Genomic DNA, 26,401 nt, shown 5'->3' with positions numbered 1-26,401 from the left:
GAGCACCTTGTTCTGCAATGTCCGCATCCTGGTCACACTAATCATGGCCCATGCAGCAGATCCAACCGTGACGGAGGGCAGGATAAGTGTTCGGTAAATGCGGAGCTTGGTTTGCAGGTTAAGTTCCCTACTGCGAAAGAGCGGGTACAAAGCCCTGGTTAGCTTTTGCCCCTTGTTGGTGGCATACTCCGCATGACAGTGGAAGAGCAACTTGTGGTCCATCTGGACCCCTAGATAGGTGGTTGTCGGGGACCAGGGCACCTGCACACCTGCAATCGAGATATTGCGGCGGAGGACTGGGCGCCGTTTCGCCGTAGTTTTGGCGGCATTGAGAGCTATTTTGTTTGTCCGGCACCAGGTGATAGCAGCGTCCAACTGTCGCTGGAGGCGGGCGACGACGGCCTCAGTAATGCGGCCAGTAGTGTATAGTGCTGTGTCGTCAGCGTATTGTGCAAGGTGGCACTCGGGGATGACCGGCATATCATTGACATAGATATTAAAAAGGATGCGACATAGCACCGATCCTTGTGGAGTGCCTGCCGACAATTGGCGAATGCCAGAACGCATTCCCCGTTGAGCCACTAGGAAAGTCCTACCTCAGAGGAAGTCATCCACGATCTTGACATAAATATCCGGTATAGGGGTCTGTGTCAGCATCTTGTGTATGAGGTTGTCTTGCCAGATCTTGTCGTAGGCGTTTTGCAAATCCAGAAAAACGGCAGCTGTCGACTTGGCAGTGTTGAAGCCTTTGCTGATGTGTTCAGTGATCTGTAGGACCTGAAGTTCAGCAGAGAGGTGCGAAGTGAGTCCAGACTGTTCAGGACGGATCGTTCCAGCTGCCGCAAGAGTTTGGGAAAGTCGGCGAAGGATCACAGATTCAAGGACCTTCGCCATAGTGTTTAGGAGGCTGATGGGCCTGCTGTTGGTGGGGACTGTAGGGTCGTTGAACCTCTTGGGGATCTCAATCAGCTTGGCTTGTTTCCACTGAGAGGGGAAAAGGCCAGATGTGAGACAACAGTTTAAAATCTTGGTGAACAAGATGAGTGGTGTGCGGGGAAGGGGGCAAAGATGTTCATTTAAAATTCTGTCCAATCCAGGGGCCGAACCGACACGTTTCCGTCGAAGGATGCGCTGAATTTCTGCCATGGACGTAAGAAGGGGAGCAGACTGGGATGGGTGGTTGCGGAAAGCAGCAACTGCTGTCAGGACTTCATGTTCTTCCTGTAGCTCGTTCGGAGAAAGGTCCTGGACCAGAGGTTGGTTTTGGGACTCGTACGCTTCTGACAGCGTTTCCACAATTTGCAGGGTATCATATCACAAGCCCGCTGCTGTGCGAATGGGATGGGCAGTCGCTGGCTTAGAACGCCGCAGGGTGCGAACGACGGCCCAGTCAGATTTTTGGTGGAGTAGGAAAGTGGACATCCTGTCCTCCTACTGTTCAGACCTCCATTCGGCGAGCCGGTGGCTGAATTTGCGTTGGAGGCGTCTCATTTGGCGTTTGTCCTGAGGGTTCACGAAACTGCTTCCACCTCCGGCGGTAGCGGTTCTTTTGCACCTTCAGCTCTCGTGACAGAGGGGGCAAGTCGTCCAGGGGTGTTAAATTTCCAGGTGCAGTGGAGGTGGAGAGTTTCACTGCTTTCTGTATTTTGGCAGTAAGGTAATCCACAGCACGGACTATATTGGCCGGTGTTGTCAAATCGATGTCGTGTCGAGTGGTGTTATTAATTACCCTGGCAAACTTGTCCCAATTGGTGAGGGTCGCAGTGGAACGAACATCTAATGAAAGGGCAGCATTGGTGAGGTGCAGGAGTACTGGCTCATGGTGAGAGGCCAGTTCGTGGAGAACTTCCAGTGAAAACTGAGCGGTGATATTTATGAAGAGGCCCACATCCAGAACGCCTGGCTGGCAGTTAGTGCGGACTGGGATATGGGTAGGTTCGTGGGGGCCATAGACTGATAGTGCTAAAGTATCCTCCAGGTCAAGTAGGATCCGGCCTGTGGGGTTAGTCACATGAGAATGTCAAGCTGGGTGCTTGGTATTGAGATCTGCCCCAATGATGAGCCTGTCGAAGGATGACAATGTGCGGAGGTCTGCTTCCAGCAGTGGCTTGTTTGGGCTCAAATACGCTGCTGCAAGGGTAATGGTACCAAGGCGTGTGGAGATGGTTACCGCTGTGGCCTCTATGTGTTCCATTGGCTGGAGAGTCTCTCAGGTATGGACAAGAGCTTTGTTGAGGAGTACAGCTGTGCCTCCACCATGGCAGTCGAGGTGGTCAGAGCGGTAACACACCATGTTACGAAGGCGGAAATCGTCTTCCTGTTTGAGGTGTGTTTCTGTGACCAGTAAAACCTCCACACGATGGTCATGGAGGAAGGTGTTCAATTCCGTCTTCATCTGTTTTATGCCATTGGCATTAAGAAAACAGGTGACAAAATCCTGAGGGGGCTGGTGGTGGTGTGGAGGTCCATTCGCCATTACAACAATATTTGACTAAGCCCTTCCACTAGGGTGATGAACTTGGAAAGCCCGTCCTCCAACCACGGAATTTTTGTGCAGTGTCACGAATAACAGCCCGTATGTGGGGTTTCGTGAAAAAGGAGATGACCTGGAGGATTTCGCGCATGTCCGCCCGAAAGGACGCATCAGTGTCCACCACTGGGGGAGGGTCCCGTGTGGTCTGCTTGCCCCTACGGCGCACAGGTGCAGGTGTAGTAGTGGGCAGAGTGGGGGTAGAGGCAGAGGGCTGAGATAGAGCCACAGATGGACTGGAGGGAGCTGCAGCTGGCTCCTGTAGTTGGTGAGCAGTGGGAGCCATCACATACAATGAGGAGACCAGGCTGCAGCAGCAAAGGATGTCGTGGTAGTCTGGGCAGGAAGGGGCACAGGAGCCACCGAACCATCTGGTGCCTGAGTGGCTGGTACCAGAGTGGCTGCTGAGGACAGTGCACCAGGCTGACCCCGCGAAACAGGATAGTTGGTCATGTCCCGTATTGGTGGGGGAGGTCGATTTGTTCTTGGTTTCTTTTTGGGCGGACGAGAAGACTTCAGTGCCTTCTCGTAAACAGGGCACCCCCTCCAGGATGACATGTGTTGGGGATCGTGCATCGTTCCCAAACATCTGGCACAGGTAGGTTTCTCCAAAGCAGGGAGTGTGCAGTTCTCCACTAAACGTGGGCCAGCACACTTAACACACTGCAACGGCAGTATGTCGTAAGCGTTGGCATTTGCGACAGACGGCTGGCCTGTTGCGGCCCTCGTACGATTCAATCCGGACTTTCGTGTACAGAAGATACCGGATTTGGTAAATCCGGTCTATGTCCTCCCTCCGGGAAAAGGAGACGATGTGGGTAGGGCAGGGGATCAATGCCCTGGTCTCAGGATTCCTCTTGCTATACTGGTGGACCAAAGGACCTTCGAAATCGAGTCGAAGCAGTTCCTCCTTGAACTACTCTGCCGTAACCTCTCGTGGCAAGTCCTTGATGACGATATTGATGCGGCGATTACCCGACGTCTGGTGGGTAAAGTAAGGCATCGCCTTTGATTTTACGAAATCGAGAATGGTAAGATAGTCGTCCCTACTGTCAAGCAGGTATTTCACACTATCTGTTTGGTAAACAGCTCTCAATTGGCCGACAATGAGCCGCTGGAGCTCAGTGTTCAGTTTGTATAATTAGTGACATTATATACCACAATGGGGGGTAACTTCTCTTTCTTCAGAGGGCTTGACGGGAGCTCTTGAGAAGGAGGGTTGGGAGCATGAGCCATTTCCTCATCTACAGGACCATCCGGTGCGGCGTCCCCCGGCAGAGGGGTATCGGAACACGATCCGCTGCCACCACAGCCCGCGTGGGCGGAGGGGCGTCTGGAGCGACGGCCAGGGGACATTCCCACTGGATCAGGGTGTCCACAAGACTCGCCACGGTGGCGGGACAGAGTAGAGCGAGGTGCAGGTACAGCCGGTTGGTGGTCAGACAGAGCCGATGTGTTCGCCGCCTCACTACGAGAAAGACCAGTTACTAGACGGTCAGGTGAATCGTCGGACGACGACGACGACGAGAATGAATGGACCCTGACACGCGACGGTGGACAGTCTTCATGATGATCGGTTTCAGTGCCGGTGGTGTCCACCGGTGATTTGTGGGGGTTGGCACGATTCAAGCGATCCTTCGCCCGTTGCGAGGTGGGTGGAGCATTGTGCGCGACGTGAGGCCGGGACGAGCGGCGTTGCCGACGCGGTTCTCCATAGTGGACACGGGTCCGCCTGACATGGCAAGGGGCCCGGCACGAGAGGACTACGCACACCAAAAGCTTCTCTGCTTTCCTGGGGTAATAATTACTAAGACACCAACGGCGAAATACCAGGTACACCAACGCTGATTAAGCGAGGCAAAAACTATAACGATACGACAGGGATACGCACTCGTAATATATAACACTATCAGGGATCCAACTTGAAACATTTAAACGTAGGATTTTTTTTTTGTGATATGTTACAATACAGCATCACCGGTCTATTGCGGTCTACCTGTGTTGGTGAGGCAGTAAATTTATCCACAGGGCAGTGACTGCGTCACTGCAATTCACTTTGGAGGTGTGGCGGTGGGACTTGTAGTCTCGTACCACCCTCTGACGGTGCCAGTACTACATGAGTCAGGCAGAAAAATTTAGCTTAACGTGGGCAGGTATGGTTGGAAAGTATTGGACGTAGAATGGGGGCTAGTCCCGCCAAAGGATGCGTCCGTGGTGGGCGTGCCAGAGCTATCGTTAGCCATGGTTGGAATCCGATTCTACTAGGATGGTTAGGGGAACCAGATGTCGATGCCAGCGGCGTGGAAGTGTGGTCCCAACGTGGCGTAACCCATGGTCAGTGTCCCGCAAGGCATCCACTTTCTCTTAGAGGCGCCGCGCGTTTTTGCGTATGGTCGTCTTTAGGGAGACGATATCCGCTTCCTCGTGGAGACAATTCTCGTGAGTGGCGGGGCGTGCAGGCTCCACCTGAGCACCTTGTTCTGCAGGCGCTGCAATGTCCGCATCCTGGTGACACTAATCGTGGCCCATGCAGCAGATCCATACGTGAGAGCAGGCAGGATAACTGTTCGTTAAATGCGGAGCTTGGTATGCAGGTTAAGTTCCCTACTGCGAAAGAGTGGGTACAAAGCCCTGGTTAGCTTTTGCCCCTTGCTGGTGACATACTCCGCATGACAGTGGAAGAGCAACTTGTGGTCCATCTGGACCGCGAGATAGGTGGTTGTCGGGGACCAGGGCACCTGCTGTAGTGGGACGCGAAATTGAAGCGTCACCCATCCACCAGTGTCAGAAAAGTTTGCAGGTGAATATAACTTAATTTATTGTTTTGTTTATGTATTTTTGTAATATTTGTAATGGCTGTGAATTATCTAAAGTTTTATTAATTTTTTATGTTTCATGTACGGAGAGGGCTGCGCAACGAACGGAGACAGCACCTTCGCTGCCGGGACCAGAGAGAAAATTGCTGGCCACTATACGTCGCGGGTCGACAGTCAAAGAGCAACAGAAGATCCTGAAACCGAGTTGTTTCGTCGTGTTTCTAAAAATTAAAAAAACTTAGAATTTGTAATGTTTGTACAACAATGACGTCATAGAAAGTTTAATCATATTGTAAATGTTCAGTCCTGTCTTGTCAAGGCTCAGGTTCACGTCTATATGTAGGAAGATAATAAACTAGTGGATGCTACAAAAGTTTAAATACGTGTTCCGAGAATTTATTTATGAAGAATTATGTGAATGAATTAATAATATATTTGACAAGATTATTAATTTTTGACAACGTTCATCGCGAGTTTGAATCTCGAAAGTTTATCGAATGTGGTTCTAATATTTATTAAATCAAATAACGTGCATTAATATAATTTCTGAGGAGAAACAAACGACATCTAAATTGAAAAAGTTTGCGCAAACCAATTGGGCTGAGTGACGTAATTCTGCGCATACGACTCAAATGATGTTTTACAGTTTCGTTCAAGAACCATTCTGAGACAATTTAAAAAGAATATAAATAATTTTGAAGTTTGTTGTAACTGACGTAGGTGACGAAGTCTTCACATGGTCATATGTCAAAAGAAAATCATTTATAAAAAACTTACGTCGTTACACTACACTGCACACCTGCAATCGAGATATTGCGGCGGAGGATTGGGCGCCGTTTCGTGAAGTAAACTGCCGTAGTTTTGGCGGCATTTAGAGCTATTTTGTTTGTCCGGAACCAGGTGGCGTCTACCTGTCGCTGGAGGCGGGCGACGTCGGCGTCAGTAATGCGCCCAGTGGTGTATAGTGCTGTGTCGTCAGCATATTGTGCAAGATGGCACTCGGGGATGACAGGCATATCATTGACATAAACATTAAAAAGGATGGGAGATTGCACCGATCCTTGTGGAGTGCCTGCCGACAATTGGCGAATGCCAGAACGCATTCTCCGTTGAGCCACTAGGAAAGTCCTACCACGGAGGAAGTCATCCACGATCTTGACATACATAACCGCTATAGGGTTTCTTTTTCGCTACCAGTTACAACTACAATACAGTTTTACTTTCATTTTCTCAGTCAATCATCCAAAAAACAGCAAAGTCAAGGCCAGAAAGAAGTTGTGGAACATGATACTCTAATAAAATGCAGTAACATCGATATATCTATAGTTTTACATCAAGACAAATTTTTGTTCAACGTTGCTACCAAAAATCACTAAAATTTTACACGATTCTCTAATAACCGTTTCGTGCAGAAGGAAATGGGAGTAGATAAGTGGGAGGAGGTGCGGGACAGAGAAAGGGGGCAGGACGTGGAGATAGACAAAGAAAGACGGAGGAGGAGACGGACATAGAGGGGAGGGAGATGGAGAGAGGGAGGGGAAGAAGGAGATGGCGATATACATCCAATTCTCGTACATATTTAGCAATTGTAAAGCACTGCCACGTTTGCTAGTATAAACATAATGTTGCTGTGTTCAGCCAACGATTTGTCACTAACTGGCGAGTTCATCAGCAGCTACACTGTTTCTGCAGATGTTTTAATATGGAAGGAACGGGAATCATTATAAAGAAAAATGGGACTACAGACAACTAGGAGAAATACAGAAATATGAAGATTGGCCACAGTCTCAATCTCATAAAACTTATGTGACCAAGGATAATAGCATTGGTCTTGGAAGCCTGTGGAGAAATGAAATTAAAAGAAATGAAATTAAATGGAAAGAGATGAAATGGAAAGAAATGAAATGACATTGAGAGAAATTCGTTGGGTCGGCATCATATTTGTTTATCGGGAAAACGGTGTAACAAAAGCTATTTATTACTATGTAACTCATACTTTTGGTTTTTGCTGTTTCATAAAGACCTGCGGTCCGTTATTTCTGTTAGGTTGTATGACAGACAAGTGGTCCGCATCCACCATTGATGAAATTGTAAAGTTACTAGTTGCCAACCACTCCGGTTTGTTGTGATGCTGGCTAAATAAGCCAGTAATTTATAAATATCTGGGTATATATTAGGTATAGTACGATAGATGTGTGTGTGCGTGTGTGTGTGTGTGTGTGTGTGTAGTTATATAATAAATGCGTTTCTATTAATTTTCCATATTTTAGGTACTAGAATATAATGTGGACTTAATGAATTATTTAAACAGCCTTAAACCGACGGAAAAAGAATATAAATTATTTGTAGTTCCGCGCTGTACAAAATTTATAATATTTTAAACGTGCAGTAACATCAGCAGTGGTCAACGTGTCTTCCTGTTCGGTTAAATATGGGGCATGATGTGCGTTCTCTTTGCCCTCCACTCCGTCGCAACAAATTTAATAATTTATTAACATAGTTATGTCCACTGATTTGTGAAAAAAAGATGGGCCGTTCCCTATACAACCTCTACGGGTCAACTTTTTATTTTTATTTTATAAAGTGCCTATGATATTCCTCTGGGTTCAAGCTACCTGAGTGCCAAATTTCATCAAAATGGGTTCAGGAGCGTAGTCGTGGACCCGTAGCAGAGTTACTTATAAAATTAGTACAAATTTGTAACAAACTAATATGTTTAATGCAACGTAATGAGTACAACAACAGAATTGCATGAACTGAAAGTGGTGTAAACCCTGTACCAACTAGAACTAGCAAAAATTTTTACAACATATACATGCGACTACTTTGTTTCTATTCTCCATTCGTTGCGGACTTGGAAAAACTTCGAGTCGTGGCAGTCATTTGACATGCTTCCTAATTTAAATAGTTCCACTATATCCGACCTACTCTGTTTCCTCTCACCGTTTGAAGCTCGTCTGAGTTACCGCTAACGTAATTTTCATTCCACATTCTGTGCACCACATAAATGACAGTCTACAACACAAAGGACTGTGTACAGTTGTAATAACATATGTCGCAGGAAAGAGCTCCAGCAAGATAGTTACGTATGTCTATGTTTGCAGTTCCATTAGCAACTGTGTCCCCTGTTGTGGGTTGGCAGGAGAGCCAACACCGGGTACTAGAGGAAGCCTAAAGGCACGCGTTTTAGCTCACGCAGGCTGGCGTGTGGTCTGGAACAGGACAAGGAAATTAGACTTTAGAAAAACGGACGTAGCTGTTGGAATACTTAACTTTAATCAATTAATGATGAACGTCGCTCTTGACTATTCATGACTCAGTATCAATAGTAACTGGTAATGGCGCCTCGCTAGGTCGTAGCAAATGACGTAGCTGAAGGCTATGCTAACTATCGTCTCGGCAAATGAGAGCGTATTTTGTCAGTGAACCATCGCTAGAAAAAGTCGGTTGTACAACTGGGGCGAGTGCTAGGAAGTCTCTCTAGACCTGCCGTGTGGCGGCGCTCGGTCTGCAATAACTGATAGTGGCGACACGCGGGTCCGACGTATACTAACGGACCGCGGCCGTTTTAGAGGCTACCACCTAGCAAGAGTCGTGTCTGGCGGTGACACCACATCCCCAGAAAAATATAGTTTTGGGCCTGTTGTAAGGAGAGTGCTTCAAAAATTAATTTTCTATTCACATAGCAAGGTAAATCTGAGGCGACAGACAATGTTATAGCAAGAAACGTCTGTTACAACAGGCGTGTGTTATCACACAGATCCGTTGCATGGATTTGGTATTAAAAATATTCTTCATACTCATTGTCATTCAGAATAGGCACAAAGTCACTCTTCCGCTATTTTCAAAGTACAAAAAGCAATTCAGATAAAAACATTTTCTTTTGCCACGCTGAATCGAAAACAGATGAGGTTTAAGAGGGAACCAGTAATCCACCGACCACCGCTTGTTAAAAGAATGGAACTCCCACGTATGAAGTAGCTCCAAACGTCTGATTACAAGTGAGTTAATGTGTTAAGTATTTGACGTTAAGCACGTAAAACCTTTTAATTTGAAGCCGTGAAACCTCAATTATTTTGTTTTTTGTCGATTACTCACCCATAGAATAATAAAGGACAGAAATTATGTTTAAAGTTTTGGTAAAGTCACTAAGTGATCTCATTATGAAGCTCTGCATGAGCATACTCTGCGTAATTTGATCTCCACTTAAGAAAGTCTTGTATTTCACACAGGCCAATTTTTGTGGCGTCATAATAATCTTCTGAACAACCGGTCGTACAATGATGCAATTATGCGGGTGCATTCAGTGGTATATGTGGACAGTGCTTGCAAAGTCTTCTACGTACTAAAGAAATAATAAATGGAAAGGATGTGCGTGATGCAGAAATTTTACTACTTGAAACAAAAAGTGGCATAAGCGTTAAAATGTTTTGGAGGATGATATCGAGAAAAAGTTTCGAAAAGATCTAAAAGTATGTGTGAATTTTGTTGAAATTCACTAAGTGCACTCGGTCTCAAATACTGGTAAATTTCTTGTTGTGAGTTAAACTGCTAAAAGACAGATATAAAGTTTCCAACTCCAGTGCTTGAATTATTGTGTTAATCCTCTAACATAAGATTATAATCCTTACGAAAAGCTAATGACAACATTTTAAACTGCAAAATTCCATCAATACTGATATGAAATACTGAAAATAAATTTTTATTGCCCCTGAAAACCGTAAGATACGTAACCATTTACTGGAACTATGCACTGCGCACTTTTGAATCTTTTAGTAATTCTGGTTGTTGGTGTTCTCACCTTCAGTCGGAGTTCAGACTTGATACAACTCTTCACTCTGGTCTATGCTGCACAACGCTCTTTTCTCTTGCGACCTACACCAAAGCTGAACCTGCTTACTTTTGTCAAGTCTCCTTCTTCCTCTACAATTTTCCCCCCTCCGCTCACCACCCCCTCCCACCACGCCCCCTCGCCCCCCCCCCCCACACACACACTCACACACACTCACACTTGCATCAGTTATTAAATAAGTTTATTAGTCCTTTCAAACTATCTCTTCATTTAGCCAATTTGCACCACGACTTCCTGTTCTTACTGCTTCGATCTAACGTTCAGCACTCATTTGTACCACTATGTTTCGAACTCCTACATTTTATTTATTTTTTTTCTGTACAATTTATTGCCCAAGTATCACTTCCGCACAGTGCTACATGCAAGACAACTTCATTGAGAAATGACTTCATAACACTTGGATCTGTATTCAATGTTAACAAATCCTCTTTTTCAAAAACATTCTTCTTTGAAGGAAATTACAAAATAGATTTCCTGTGCAGTGTACACATTGGATTTTTAAAAGGGGCCAGCATAAAAATGATTTATTTTATCAATAACAAGCGGATTGTCCTAAAACTGGCAAGCTTCAGATGTTTAGTTTCCACGCGTGCGTTACAACAAATACGCTACAAAATGAAAGCGGAATCAACCCACAGCCTATACCTGCGCAGTTATTCTCAGTATTCTTCCTGTTATCTAATGTAGTTCAGAAACATTATTATGAGGGCAGTGGGAAATTTTGACAGATCAAATATTCCTGTGGGACCGTTAGGTGGATTACTCGCGAATGAGAAGGATCCACATTCAATCCTGGTAAACAGTATCTGGTTGCCAGACGCGATCAACACATCTGCGATGTGATCTGCGGCTGCCCGGCTCTGGGCACTTCGCCAGGCGTAAAGGGATCGAAGTGCTGTGCGCCTGACTCCAGTGGGGTCAGCGAGCTAACACGACTGCGACGGCCGCAAAGTGCTCCGCCAAACGACTCGGTTAAGTGGGTGTTAATGCGAAAGCGATCGGCTTTGGAAAGGACAATGGTTCGTGCACAGTTTCTCCTTGCAGCTCACTGTTCCACAACGCGCAGTTATCACGTTTTGTTGAATTGGGGAAAAGTGAATCTCAAAACTGAAACTGATTTTTGTGTTTATTTAGCCTCTGGCCGAATGTGAATTACAGTAGTTTTTCATCATTAGGAAGTTCAAATTTCTTCTTATAGGACTGCGGAGGTGAACTTTGTAACATCTTAACAAAAGCGGTAGTGTAATCCTCCGGCTCCTAGGTCTGGATCAGATCCAAGAAATTCTCCACCCTCACTGATCTATTCAAGATTTCATGAGAGGGCGCAAAAACATCACTAGTTATTATTGTAATTTTCTGCAGCTTACTAGACTAGTAGCCGATCACAAAAATTACAGTGCTCTGCTTAATGTCCTTTTATTACTTACATGTCCCAAAGAACAGATACCATCGGTGACCAAGCAGCTAATTAGAATGAAATTACAATGAAATGAACACCCTTAGCTGCTTACAGGCGTTGACATACGTCAACGGGGACAGATCAAAATGTGTGCCCCGACCGGGACTCGAACCCGGGATCTCCTGCTTACATGGCTTAGATGGATGGAGCGTCTGCCATGTAAGCAGGAGATCCCGGGTTCGAGTCCCGGTCGGGGCACACATTTTCATCTGTCCCCGTTGACGTACATCGACGCCTGTAAGCAGCTAAGGGTGTTCATTTCATTGTAATATCCTGTTATTACGTCTGGATGATGTTTCAAGAAATAAAACTTCCTGGCAGATTAAAACTGTGTGCCCGACCGAGACTCGAACTCGGGACCTTTGCCTTTCGCGAGCAAGCGCTCTACCATCTAAGCTACCTAAGCACGAATGACGCCCGGTACTCACAGCTTTACTTCTGTCAGTATCTCGTCTCCTACCTTCCAAACTTTACAGAAGCTCTCCTGCGAACCTGCAGAGCTAGCACTCCTGAAAGAAAGGATATAGCGGAGACATGGCTTAGCCACAGCCTGGGGGATGTTTCCAGAATGAGATTTTCACTCTGCAGCGGAGTTTCTGTGAAGTTTGGAAGGTAGGAGACGAGATACTGGCAGAAGTAAAGCTGTGAGTAGCGGGTGTGAGTCGTGCTTCGGTAGCTCAGATGGTAGACCGCTTGCCCGCGAAAGGCAAAGATCCCGAGTTCGAGTCTCGGTCGGGCACACAGTTTTAATCTGCCAGGAAGTTTCATATCAGCGCACACTCCGCTGCAGAGTGAAAATCTCATTCTTTCAAGAAATACTTTGGTGGTTATAGGATAGACTTTACGTGCTTGCTACCTAATGATTTACAGTATATTTTTAAGCTTTTCGTAAAAATACGAAACACAAACAATTTTAAAAACAATATTAATAATAAAACGTCAGGAAATGATGATAATTACTTTGCAGCTACGTGGAAGCAGCATTGTAAGACAGAGTTACCATATAATGAATGTAGTCATTCCACATACGGTTGTTAAACATATTTTTACGATTGCAGCTTCGAAATTATGTCATACTTAAAATTTTAGTATGAGAACTTTAAAACTGAAAACATAAGGGCACTTTTGCGGGATCTTAAGACCCATTCTAGAATATTAATTTGTGAAGTGCTGGAGCGTTGTTCCCAACAGTCTGAATTCAAGTACGTCCGGTGTTATAAGTGTACCTGCTCTTCTACAACCTGTGTGGAACGCGAGTCATTTGGCAAGAAGAAAATCAACACTGATCTTGCATAAGAATAAAAACTACATCCACAATGAACATCGAAATGAATCATTAATAGAGCACTGCGGTGTTTGCATTACAATACCGGTAAAATGTCAAGGATTTCAACTTCCGGAGGGTGAGAACACGAGACTATACATGTAGTAGTACGTCGAATTGACATCATATCGTTACTAAAATGTGTACCCATAACAGAAGAATTTGATCAATAAAGATTATAGACGGTATCGATCTTCCATGATGCACAAAACACGTCAGAACACTATTGCAGATACAACGAATAGGCAAGTCAAATGTAAAATGACACAAAATCCCCAAGATTGGTCATATTTTACTGAAACTCGGAACTAGGCACGGGTATCAATGCGAGAGGCTTATAATAGGTTCCAAAACGAAAGAAAGCCCAAAAATCTGCCACAGACTCCAAAGAGGTTCTTGTTGCACACCAGAGCTAAGACGCACTGTGCTATACCAATATTAACATTACCGATGACATCGCCACTAAAATGGAGTTATCAAACACTGTTTCTGATATTCCGTCACTTAAGGAAACGAAGTAAATATTCCAGAATTCGAATCACGGAAAACTCTCAACAGGAGAAACTTAAAAGAAGATATCCTCGTTGTAGCGAAGCCGCTTCAACTACTTAATTTAGGCAAGTCTTCTGGTCCAGATATTTTACAAATTGGTTTCCTTTCAGATGATGTCAATCCAACAGCCCCTTGGTTAGTAATCATATCCAGCCGCCCACTCGAGCAAATACCTGTACTAACGGAGTAGACAGTTGCACAGGTCATGCCAATATTCAAGAAATAAAATAGAAGTAATCTGAGTAACAACAGGACTATATCACTACCGTCAACATTCAGTAGGATTTTGAAACATTCACTGCTATCGAGCGTTAGGAATTACCCGTAAGATAAGGTGTACTGGCACATAGTCAGGACGGGTTCAGAAAATATCGTTTTTGTGAAACACAATTAGCTCTCAATTCTCACGAAGTAAAGAATACTCCCGACAGGAGATCTCGAATTGAGTCTATTTTCTAGATTTCCAGTGAGTATTCGTAATTTTCTGTCAGGAAAGACACAGCAGGTAGTAACAGACGGCAAATAATTAAGTAAAAGAGACGTGATATCTGGTTTTTCCCAAAGAAGTATTACACGCCCTCTGCTGTTCCTAATCTGTCTACATGATTTAGGAGCCAATCTTACCAGCCCTCTTAGAGTGTTTGCAGATTACGCTGCCATTTGTCCTCAACTCAAGTCATAAGAAGGTCAAAACTAATTGCAAAATAACTGAGACGAAACATATGTGTGATGCGAAAAGTGGCGATTGTCTCTCAATAAGAAAACAATGTGAGGTGACCCACATGAGTACCAAAAGGAATCCGTTAGATTTTAATTACACAATAAATCACGCAAATCTAAAGTCTGGCAATTCAACTAAACGCCTAGGAATTACAACTACAAACAACTTGAATTGGAAGGAACCACAGTCTGTGTTTTACTGGCAGAACACATAGAAGATTCAGCAGGTCTGCTAAGGAGACGGCCTACACTGCGTTTTTCCATCCTCTGCTGGGGTACTGCTGTGCAGTATAGATCCTCCCCAGATAGGATTGACGAAGGGCATTGACGAAGTCCAAAGGACGGCAGCTCATCTATTTTCTTACTGCTGAATAGGGGAGGGAGCATCACCGACATGATAAACGATCTTGGTTGGAAATCATTAACACAGAGGCGTTCTTTATTGCGATGAGATCTTTTCACGAAATGTCAATCAACATTCTCATTCGAGGATGAGAATATTTTCCTGTTACCACATAGGAAGAAATGTTCGTGGTACTAAAATAAGATCCATTAGTCCTCGTAGGGCAAGATTTAAGGGTTCATTTTTCCCTTCCGCTGAGAGTGGAACGGTACGGAAAGAGTATGAAAAGTGGTTCGAAGAACCCCAGCTTGGCACGTAACTGTGGACTGTAGACTGTTCATGTAGATGTAGACGTAAATGTTAATAAAACATGAATAAAACGAGTATATGTATGTATACAAATTAAAATTAGAAATCAACTACATGCAGAAGTACATCTACTTGAAGTCACACGTCCAACGGCAATAATGGAGTGATTTGTTTAGTCATAGTACCACTAAAACACGAGTGTAACAGGATCACGAATACCTAATCTGTGTTTAAGACTCACATACGTAAAGCACGCACATGCGAACACACGTAATGTGTCATATCATGGACACTTAACGTGCTAATATGATTATACTAATTAAAAATAGTGATATCTAGATTCGTAAGTACTCAGACATATGATCGCAATTTACACGTCTTACGGTAAGAGTTAAGTGACTTGTCAAGTCACGGAAAAACAAAACCTTAAAAATACGAGTATAACAGGATCAAGAAACCTAAATATAAACTGAAGGTAGAGGTCAACATACGTAAAGCACGCGCATACAATTGCACTTGCATGTAATACCATGCACCTGATATGTTAATGCGATGTGCCTCTAGAATGTTTGAAAGCAGTACTAATGAGAAACACGTTATGTGAAATAATTATATTACGGCTATCGTCCTGATCAAAATTGTGAACTAATTGAATTGTGCGTATAATAGCTCAAAGTAGCGGAGCGAGGAACTTTTTATTTACTTTCACTAATCCTTTTCTAACGACGGAAACACAAAACAGAGTCATTTATAGTAGGCGATGAATAATTTAATATGTCTAGTTAATCGTTCTTAGCACGATTAAAAAACCCACACATGCGAAATGTCTTGATGAGTGTTCCAGCTATAAACATTAGTTCAGCAAAGAGTTAAAACTACAGTTTATTCAGATAGACGATCCTCCTTATATTAACTGTAATTTAATTGTGATGACCCATGCTAATGGTAAACGATTCATATAGCAAATTTTGCAGATATTAAATTCTGACGCCGCTTAACAACAAATACAAATTATCTATATAGTGTCTGATGGGAATAAGGAGAAACAATCTTTACGAATTAGCAATAGGGGAATTTTAGTGGCTAAACGTTATTTTACAAAGGAGGAGCTTGTGCGTAAAGTATTGTAACTGACATTTTAGTGGTTTGGAGATATTACAATATGAAGTTTCGTTAAAATATAATAACACGTTTTACTGTGTTATATGTTTTCTTTATGTTTTAACTAAATATTTGAACATTAAGGAATGCATCGGTAAGGTTACAAAATGGAAATAATCTTTTTAATTGGAAAAAAGAAGCAATACGTATCAACCTAACAAGAAATATGGTAGATACCATGTCATTCGTGAACGTAAAATGTAGATACCAAGTTATTCATTGCAGTGAAAATGTTTATTTCCCACAGGAATATTTGACATTATGAAGTTAGTTGACAATAATTTAAGCCAACATATTAATCACACAATTTAATATCATTAAATTGAAGAGTTTTAATAACTGAAAACACTAATAGTTGTTTTTAAATTTCACTGTCACTGATCTGGTCGTTTGCACCGGATTGCTCAGCTGTTTTTAATGTCTTGTAATAAGCGTGATGTACTTCTGGTATGTAAGGTAAACAAGTTAGGACATCAATTTGGTTGCGTCAGTGGGGTTTGGACCTCTTTTCAGGATTGATAGGAGACATTTGATGCCTTCGAGGAACAGTACCGACGACCTGTTCGCCTTAGTGGTACAGTATCCATTTCACCATGGTACGAATCACATACTTCCATTTTTTTCGGGCTTCTGCCTTGACAAATCCATCTTCACAATATTTCTAATCTCAGACATTTCGCCAGAACCTGTTTCCCAAGCCTCAGTGAATTTGTCCTATAAGTTTGAAATCTGTACAAAATCATCTGTGGTTACACAGAACACATTCATAAGTTTCTTCTTCTGACACTTCAAGACCTCTATCCACTCCTTAGGCTAGAATACATACTGACAATGATTCCATAAGTATTTGTCAACAACGCGAAAATCACGACCAGAAGTCAATATTGCACGCCCTACTTGCGGAAATGTGTGTGTGACAGTTTTGTATCTGCCCTCTGCTATGCCGGCCGCGGTGGACGAGCGGTTCTGGGTGCTTCAGTCTTCAACCGCGCGACTGCTGCGGTCGCAGGTTCGAATCCTCCCTCGGGCATGGAGGTGTGTGATGTCGTTAGGTTAGTTAGGTTTAGGTAGTTGTAAGTTCTAAGGGACTGATGACCTCCGATGGTAAGTCCCATAGTGCTCAGAACCATCTGAACCATTTTAACCCTCTGCTACAAGTTTCAACCTTACAGCAACAGTGGTCCAGGGTTTGTTTTGGCCTCCACAGTTGTCAGATACGGCTATCAACTTCTCTCCCCGAGTGTTATTTCCCTCGAAGTGCTTTAGTTAACAACTGCCAATTTCATCTGCTCCTCCTCCACTCATCGCATAGTAATATCCTCTTTCTGAATAAGAATGGAAACTGAGATTGTAACAGAAGAGTTTCTTTTTGCAGAAAGTAGGAGCAGTTGGAACTCTGGGAGTTGGTAGGGCCTGCTGCAAATCAAACGTAATGATGAAAATACCTTTATCTCTCTCCGACTCTTTTGTAACGAGCATAATAATATCCTCTCTTGCTTTCGCTTTATGCTGATGTAATTCAAGTTCAGCAAATAAGGATTTTAATAAGTTTTGGTCTTTCTTCTGTTTTGCACTTTCGGTTTTAATATGTAGGCAGTCGCATGTGGTGCGAATGTCTGATTTATGGTTTTTAAGGTATATGTTGTGCTTGTCTACAAAAATCCGTCGAAATTTATCACTGGATACAATATATTTCTGTATTTGTTCACATTATTCCTTGTTTTGGTCATAGCAACTTTCTATTGTGCACTACATGCTCATGAATTTCCTATTTGGACAATAACATCTTTTGCATTGACTGGTGTACGTTGGCAATCTACTTATGAAAGTATTGACAAATTCAATATCTGCACTCGAATACTTTTTAGGGTGATGTTGGAGTTTAGCCCTTACATCTTCTGAAGGACTCTTACAACCTTTCTTTATTTTGGATGTTTTCTAAACTACTTATTCTAAACGACGATTCTAAACGATGTATTCTAAATCATGTATTGTAAATGACCCCTACTTCTTTGTAGTCCATGAATATTCATGAGAGCAGTCTTACCAACTTCAGTGCGCTCTCCACTATCCCTTTCCCCTGTTTCTGGACCTAAGCTAAGCCTCTACTGCAAGCTTCTTGGCATTTCTGTTGTAGATTCATTACCCTCTTGTATGCCACGTATCTGTTCGCCTTTCTTAGGATCTGCATTATTCTAAAACATAAAAGAAATAAATCAGTAGGCCTAATCTAATTTAAATAAGAAAACATTTGCGTCGAAAAACACACACTGAAATTGGTTTTCAGTTTTTACTCTACTAGAGTACTTATAATCAAACCTTACTGAAAAATACTTTGAAAATTATTTTGTTGGTATTTTTTTTTATTTATGAATTTGGTCAGCTATGGACCGCATACAACTTAAGACTTATGGTGTTTCTTTTCCTTCCGTTCTTCCTAGTACTTCTTCACTTTCTCGCCAACTGCTTGTCTTTGCTCATCTGTCCACACACCCTTGGGTCGAGGTTCTGGCTCATCTTCTTCATACTTTGCGTTTTCTATCAGTAGCCTGAAGTGATTCCTGTCACGTATTATTTCTTCTGTGACACCTATTTTTTTTGGCGTCTTTCTTTACCGCTTCTATCCATCCTACAGTTTTTTTCAGCTTACTAACGTAATTAAAAATTTTCTTTGTAATACGTGTTTCTTCCATTCTTTTTAAATGTCCATGAAATTTTAGCCGTTGTAATCTCCCCACGGAAAATTACCCTCTACCACGCACCAATTAATCATTGTCAATCAAACCATCCACATTTATTTACTTTGGAAAAGTATCTGATCTGATTTTCTAGTAACATATGCGGCGACAGCTCGTCGACGCCAAAGTATTTTCTAGTACGTTTATTCTTTGGAATGACAGATATACATGTATGTATTCTCCATGGTTGTGAGACTGGTAACTAGGACAGCTTCGGAAGTATCTGTTGAAAGATTGACGGGTTTCTAAAAGAGACATATTTGCTTTTCTTCGCGCTAAAGCGAGCTATTAACATTTGTGCCACTAGCGAGTTGTTTGAAAAGAAAGAAATTGTAACGGAAAATAATTAAGACTTGGAACCAACAGAGATATGGACATGTAATGGAGATGGATTGAATATACAATTTCCTTCATAAATAAGGTTTGTGACCCCTTTTATTCTGGAGTGAATGAACGAATGAGTTCTTTGTCTGAATCATTGATGATCGCGTTGGCCCTGTAATTAGTGGGGAAGTTTCAGCTGTGTCGAAGAGAGCCTGCAATCACCGAGTCTTTGTTAAATCGTCCAAAAAGGCTTCGTACACATCTGGAATTCGAAATCTCTCGTAAAAGGAACGAATTGTTCAAACGATCGATTTTCCCAACTGAATGCAGCGCTTAGCAATAATAGTAAATGTAAAGATCTTTTACAGAAAGCCAGCCGCTGAATACTAAGACGAAGGGTTCCACCAGAGATTCTATTGGGCTGATTTCACGTAATGAAATATTATATTTAAAACTGTACCTAGATAAAGGAGAGAGAGAGAGAGAGAGAGAGAGAGAGCGAATGAAATTAGAGAAAATACTCATAAGCCTCCATTAGTCTAACTTTTCGCCTGTCTTATCACGGATCAGCCTAAAGACAAAACGGGAGGCCCTTACTTTACTGTATAGATTTATGTGTGAAAGTGAAGGGATCTTAAAGGCAACAGATACACGTCTATACAGACAAAACATTACACAAAGTTAGCGGCAAGCTGCATGCATTCATCATTCAGCATCTATTCTCTCCTTACATTATAATGCATTATAATGTCGACCGTGACAGGACACGTTTTTGGACGTTGCTAAAATAATTTTGTTCTCTGTTTCATGTGAACTACGACGAGCTAACTTAACTGACGCTTGGAAAAGAGAGGAAATACTCGCAGTAAAACTTAAGTGGATCTACAAATAAGAACAGCACGCTGGGCGCAGAGAAAAGGCCAGATCTATAATTTTATTATTAAAGCTTGCTAGTATAGATGAAGTATACGCTTTTCTGTTTAGTATTATTGGATATTTGAACATTGATTAATTGTGTTCATGCTAGATGTAGTTCATTGACCTGTCCCAGCTGCATTTATCTGTATAAGTACAGTAAGAAAGTAGCCACAGAAGTACTATTGTGTGAACGAAGTTACATAGAGTGACAGTAGAAGGGAGTTATATATATTGACAGTAGAACATTTATATGGTTTTAACTAGGGCAATGTTTAGGATGAGTCAAGCAGAGCATAGCAGCACGCAACAGCCTTCAGCTGTTAGCACTGATAATAATGATGCAGTAAGAAGTGTTGTAGAACCGATTGTTACAGATAGCGCAATAGAACGCCCTGTAGACACGGCTGGAGATGTAATAGCAAGTACGCAACATGGATTAAATCCATTGGTAATTATCATGAGACAGATGCAGATGATAACCGAGAGCATGAATAATATGAAAACCGACATTAACGCGAAATTAGCCTCAGTTACTGAAGGGCAGGAAAATCTGAAAACCGATATTAAAGCACAGTTAGTGACAGTTACTCAAACTCAAGAAGAAATGAAATTAGTCCAGACTGAGATTAAGCAGCAGTTAGAAGACAGTTTTTCCGAATTAGAGCAGCGGATAGAGGCGAAGACCAAGGAACTAAAAGATCAGGCCGAAGAGACGGAACGAAAATTAACTGCACAAATAGAATTGGTGAAAGCTCAATGTGAGGAATCTACTCACCGCGTACGTGTAGAAATGAAGGAGTATGTGGCTATTAAGATAGATACTGTACGGGAACAGGTGGAAATGGTTCCGCAATTAGTACAAAAGCAAGACGCCATGTCATGTGCAATTGCGCAACTTCCTGAATTGGCACGTACGCAGACTAACCTAAAGGAAAGTGTTGAACATCTGACAGAGCGTCAAGACGTTATAGACCACCAAATTAACGTATTAACGGGTAAATTATCCGAAATCACACTAGAAAACAAAAGGCTAATGTGTGAAAACGTTGAGCAAAATGTTAAGGCAGCATTCCAGAGTTTATCTGGCAAACAGGAAGAGAATTGGTTTGCGAAAGGACTTGAGGAGGTGCGACAGCAGTTAGGTGCTGATTTCGAGCATTGGAAACAAACGATAGAAGAGTCGATGCGCGCTTCACAACAAAGCTCAGAACAAATGAATACAGGCCAGCAGCAGAAGTTGGCAGCGAATTTAGAGCCAGTTACTGCACATTCGCACACGATACCGACTTGTGTAAGTAACTCAAACATTAAATTGCCACGAGCTAGTTGTTCGCGTGAATTCTTATCTAACGGAGATTACGAAAGCCTTTGCCATGCCGAAGAAAAAATGATAAAGCATCGGCAATTCCAGATTTTTAACCCGGACAAAAGGGGGGTCGATCCAATTGTTTTTATTCGAAGTTTCAGAGGAGTGCTACCCAGAAATTGGTCGGAGTGGCAGAAGATCAGTTTTGTTACAGGATATATACAAGGTTCGGGGGCGATCTGGGCCTCGGACATGACTTCTGTTTGCTCCACATATGACGATTTTGAGAAGGCGTTTTTAGCAAAGTTCTGGTCAGAAGGGGTACAGGAACGCCTAAGGCAGGAGGTGCTCTACCCAGAGCCTTTCTCCTTTTCAAAAGGAAGCCTTAGGAAGTATTTCGAAAAATATATAAATAAAACAAGATACTGGGACAGACCTATGCCATTGCCAGACATAATAAACATACTTAAGGCAAGACTACCAACTAGCATCCGGAATCAATTGATTTACGGCAACGATAAAGACTTGGAGTCGTTCCTCACGACGTTAGACCATATAGATATTATCGAAGAGAACAACAAGAAAGCCCGTAATAACAGATTCCAAAATAGGGAGATAGAACCTCCGCCAAACAGTAGGCAAGGGAATGAACAGAGATCATTAAATAATGGAGAAACCCCTCAAAATCTCAATAGTAATCCCGGTAATAGTCTTGCGAGGGGCTATCCAAGGAATAACAGGAACGGAAAAAGATACAATCCCGTGTGGGGGAACGAAAGAAATTTCAGACCCCAAGCCTGGAATAATAACAATAATAGAAAGTGGAATCAACCGGGGGGAATGAATTCAAATAACCAACAGCAGTGGGGACGGACATCTACGAATCAACCGGTAATTACCGAAGTGACGGATGATGTCAACCAGCAAACAAATCAAAATCCAACAAACTTGTAAGGACCCACACGTGCCCCGGAGGAGCGGTCAACAATTGGTTGAGGGGCAACAGGATATGTGTACCCATGCTAACGTATAATGATGGACGATTACTGGCAGATGAACTGACCGAGGACTTAGAACCACAAGATGAGGATAAGGAACAGGTGGCAGTAGCCGAAGTGCAAGTCATTTTGGAGACTGTACCTATAGTGCCGGTTTTAGACACAGCTGCAACCACAAATGTTATTTCGGAGGCACTATTCAACAAGATCAGAAATATAAGACGAGTACCAATTTTTCCAGTTCAAAATTTCAGAATAATAGGCGCTGTTGGGGCTCGATCGGCTAATGTAAAAGTGCAGTCACTACTTAGTGTAGAAGTCGGAAATGTAGCAATATTAAGCACATTCCTTGTTGTGAAAAATTTGGTGGTAGATTGCATTATCGGAGTCGACAGCCTACGTCAATACGGATGCAGAATAGATTTTAAAACAGGAAAAATTTTGTTGAATGTTAATAAACAAGAAATTGAGTTGGAGTTGTTGAAAAAAGAAAGCGTTACGAGAAAGTATAATTGTGGGATCAGTGTGCAAGTAATCAGGACGGCACAAAATTCTAAACAGCAGGTAATTAATGAGTTCCAAGTCAAAGAAGATTTCGGTCAATTAGTGTTGGAAAAATTAAATGAATCCGACTGCATTATCGAAGATCAGAAGAAGCAGCTCAAAGAATTATTATTAACGTATGAAAACGTGTTTGATGAAAGGCCAGGAGTTATTAAGGGATACATATGCCATCTCTACGTTAAGCCGCACGAAACGTATTGTAGAACTTTCTATCCTGTTCCCTGGAGGTTAAAGGCTCAAGATCAAAGGGAAATAGATCGCATGTTGAAATGGGGTTTGATCGAACCCTCTACAAGCCCATACTGCTCCCCATTGTGGGTCGTGCCAAAAGCAAATGGGACTGTTAGACTGGTACTCGACGCCAGAGAAAAAAATAAAATCATAATTCCAGTCAGAACACATCCGGAAAACATAGACGAACTTATACAACGGTTCCAGGATGTACAATATTTGACGAGCATTGATTTGCGGAGCTCTTATTGGCAAGTCAAGCTAGATGAATCATCAAGGAAATATACGGCTTTCATTTATTCCGGGAGAAGTTACCAATTTACTGTAGTTCCTTTCGGACTCAAAATTAGTGCTGGAATCTTTATAGCAGCTCTAGATTATGGACTAGGCCCAGAACTCAGATGCAGGATAACAGTGTTTGTTGATGATTTGCTTATTGCATCGAAAACTTGGGAGGAGCATATTACCTTGCTGAACCGAGTGTTGGACGTGTTCAAAACCACGGGAATAACTGCTAACCTACAGAAATCCCATTTTGCAGTAAACAGAATCAAGTTCCTGGGGCATATAATTGACGCAAAGGGAATTTTACCAACCAAGGAGAGTGAAAAAATTTTATGAAGATTAGAAGATAGGGAGGAATGGTGTTGCGAGTGACAGAGATGAACGATCGGTAAAAACATAACAATAAACTTTGTGTGTGTAGTGTTAGAAAACTTTAAACTGCAATAATTAATCAGAGACACAGATTATAGAAATAGTGACTAACAATTACTATCGAGTGCAGCAAAGAAGATAGTGGAGATAGGCTTCACCTGTGTTTGGGTAAACATGGAACTTTAGCATTGCTAATGTCATCAAGATTTATAAAGGATCTGACTGACCTTCAAGAAGAATGAAATGTTTCCCGCAAATGACGCTGTATAATGAAAAGAGGTTCCTAGTGAATGTTCATATATAATTTCAAGTGCACGCTTAGATGTGTAAACGTGTGAAGGGATGCGTTTAAGCAGTGAATCATGAGTGACGGTTAACGCCGCAAAGATAATTTCCCGCGCAAAACAATTGACGTCGGCGCGAGAGTTAGAATCGATATAGACAACACAGATATGCTTTGTAAGAGACTCGCATCGAACGCGAGGAGAAACTGATTGATGTTGAACTTAAAAAAAAAAGTGTTATAATTATACGTTAAGAGTTCTTGATTTATTGTTGAAGGTTAAAAGAAAGTAATAATCATAGAATTAGTAGTTATTTAATGGGTCTTGTTCGTATTGGAATTTTGTTTGAAAAATCCATTTCCATATATGTGCATGTATGAACGCCGGATGAATCAGAGAATAAATGAAAGAAGTGAATCCTCATTCCTCAATGCTAATAACTTTTACATTACAGCAATTAAGCGGAGAAATATATGTATTTAGGATAAAAATTTTTTGAGTATAGATAAATTATATGACTTTTCAAGGAAATGATGGATTATGTCTTTGTATAAAATGAACCACACTTTCCATTATTCGATGATTTCAATCCAAAATCTACTGTAGGGTGCATAAATCCTTTAAATTACGAAGAATAAATCATTGACAGAAATGTGTCAGAATTTTTGGACTTATAAGCACAAGTGGGGATGCAAAGTCCAAAAGAATATTCAAACTAAAGTAAATATGATGATGTTTTTGGGCAACAGCTTTAGTCAATGGGTAAATGGAAAACTTACGTCAATGGCTAAATTCCTTGCTGTAAATCGTAAGAAAAAGGATGCATGAAGCCATAAAGATTTTTGTTTTCAAAAAGGAGAATCTAGGACGGTGCAACCTAACCAGTTCTTTTACAGAAAGAGTTTCCCTTTCGGTCATTGCTAATTCTTTTGGAATGAATGTTGCATGTGAAACCTGGTATCCCTGTCCCTTCTACTTTTCCCATTGTGGGCCGCGTAGAAGACCGACTACAAAGTGGGCCGCGTAGAAGACCGACTACAAATGTGGACGTCGGGGACGTGCAAGACCCGGGGGAGTTTCAGCACCGCAAGATATTGTCCTGGGAACAAGATTGTAAAACGAAAACTCGAGTTATGTATTTTTTTTTCTGCTAGAGGCACAAATCACTCTTCTCCAAATCATTATAAATCGATCCCTATCTTTCCTTTAGAGATCAATTTCAAAATTATTTTTTCTCTTCTCTAGGCTTTCCTATCTTCTATGTACCATAGGCTGGGGGTCTAGGCTTAAGAGGTTTTCCAAGGTTTCCCTGCTTAAGAAAGTTCCCGAATGGGTAGACCCTGATAACAGTTTCATGAAAGATCATCTTCCTTGGTTGTGCACAGCAGACATAACACCTTGATGAACGTAAAAGCAATACAGCCGCGGTACCTGTCTCTTCATTTCTTCTGTTTTCAATATTTATTTTCTTCGTCTGTCTTAAACATAATATTCTTTTTCAGTCGGAGGACTGACATTCATCACTTCCGGGTTATCCACACTAATAGATAGCTCGCGAAGTGTGTTCGGTAAATCAAAATTAAGCTCACAAACTTCGCTCGCTGCGAGGGGCATTGTAATCTCCCCACGAAAAATTACACTCTACCACGCACCAATTAATCATTGTCAATCAAACCATCCACATTTATTTACTTTGGAAAAGTATCTGATCTGATTTTCTAGTAACATATGCGGCGACAGCTCGTCGACGCCAAAGTATTTTCTAGTACGTTTATTCTTTGGAATGACAGATATACATGTATGTATTCTCCATGGTTGTGAGACTGGTAACTAGGACAGCTTCGGAAGTATCTGTTGAAAGATTGACGGGTTTCTAAAAGAGACATATTTGCTTTTCTTCGCGCTAAAGCGAGCTATTAACATTTGTGCCACTAGCGAGTTGTTTGAAAAGAAAGAAATTGTAACGGAAAATAATTAAGACTTGGAACCAACAGAGATATGGACATGTAATGGAGATGGATTGAATATACAATTTCCTTCATTAATAAGGTTTGTGACCCCTTTTATTCTGGAGTGAATGAACGAATGAGTTCTTTGTCTGAATCATTGATGATCGCGTTGGCCCTGTAATTAGTGGGGAAGTTTCAGCTGTGTCGAAGAGAGCCTGCAATCACCGAGTCTTTGTTAAATCGTCCAAAAAGGCTTCGTACACATCTGGAATTCGAAATCTGTCGTAAAAGGAACGAATTTTATAAACGCTTGATTTTTCCAACTGAATGCAGCGCTTAGCAATAATAATAAATGTAAAGATCTTT

Source organism: Schistocerca cancellata, chromosome 5, assembly GCF_023864275.1.
Source record: "Schistocerca cancellata isolate TAMUIC-IGC-003103 chromosome 5, iqSchCanc2.1, whole genome shotgun sequence".
NCBI classification, from domain to species: domain Eukaryota; kingdom Metazoa; phylum Arthropoda; class Insecta; order Orthoptera; family Acrididae; genus Schistocerca; species Schistocerca cancellata.
Note: the sequence above shows the minus strand (reverse complement) of the source record.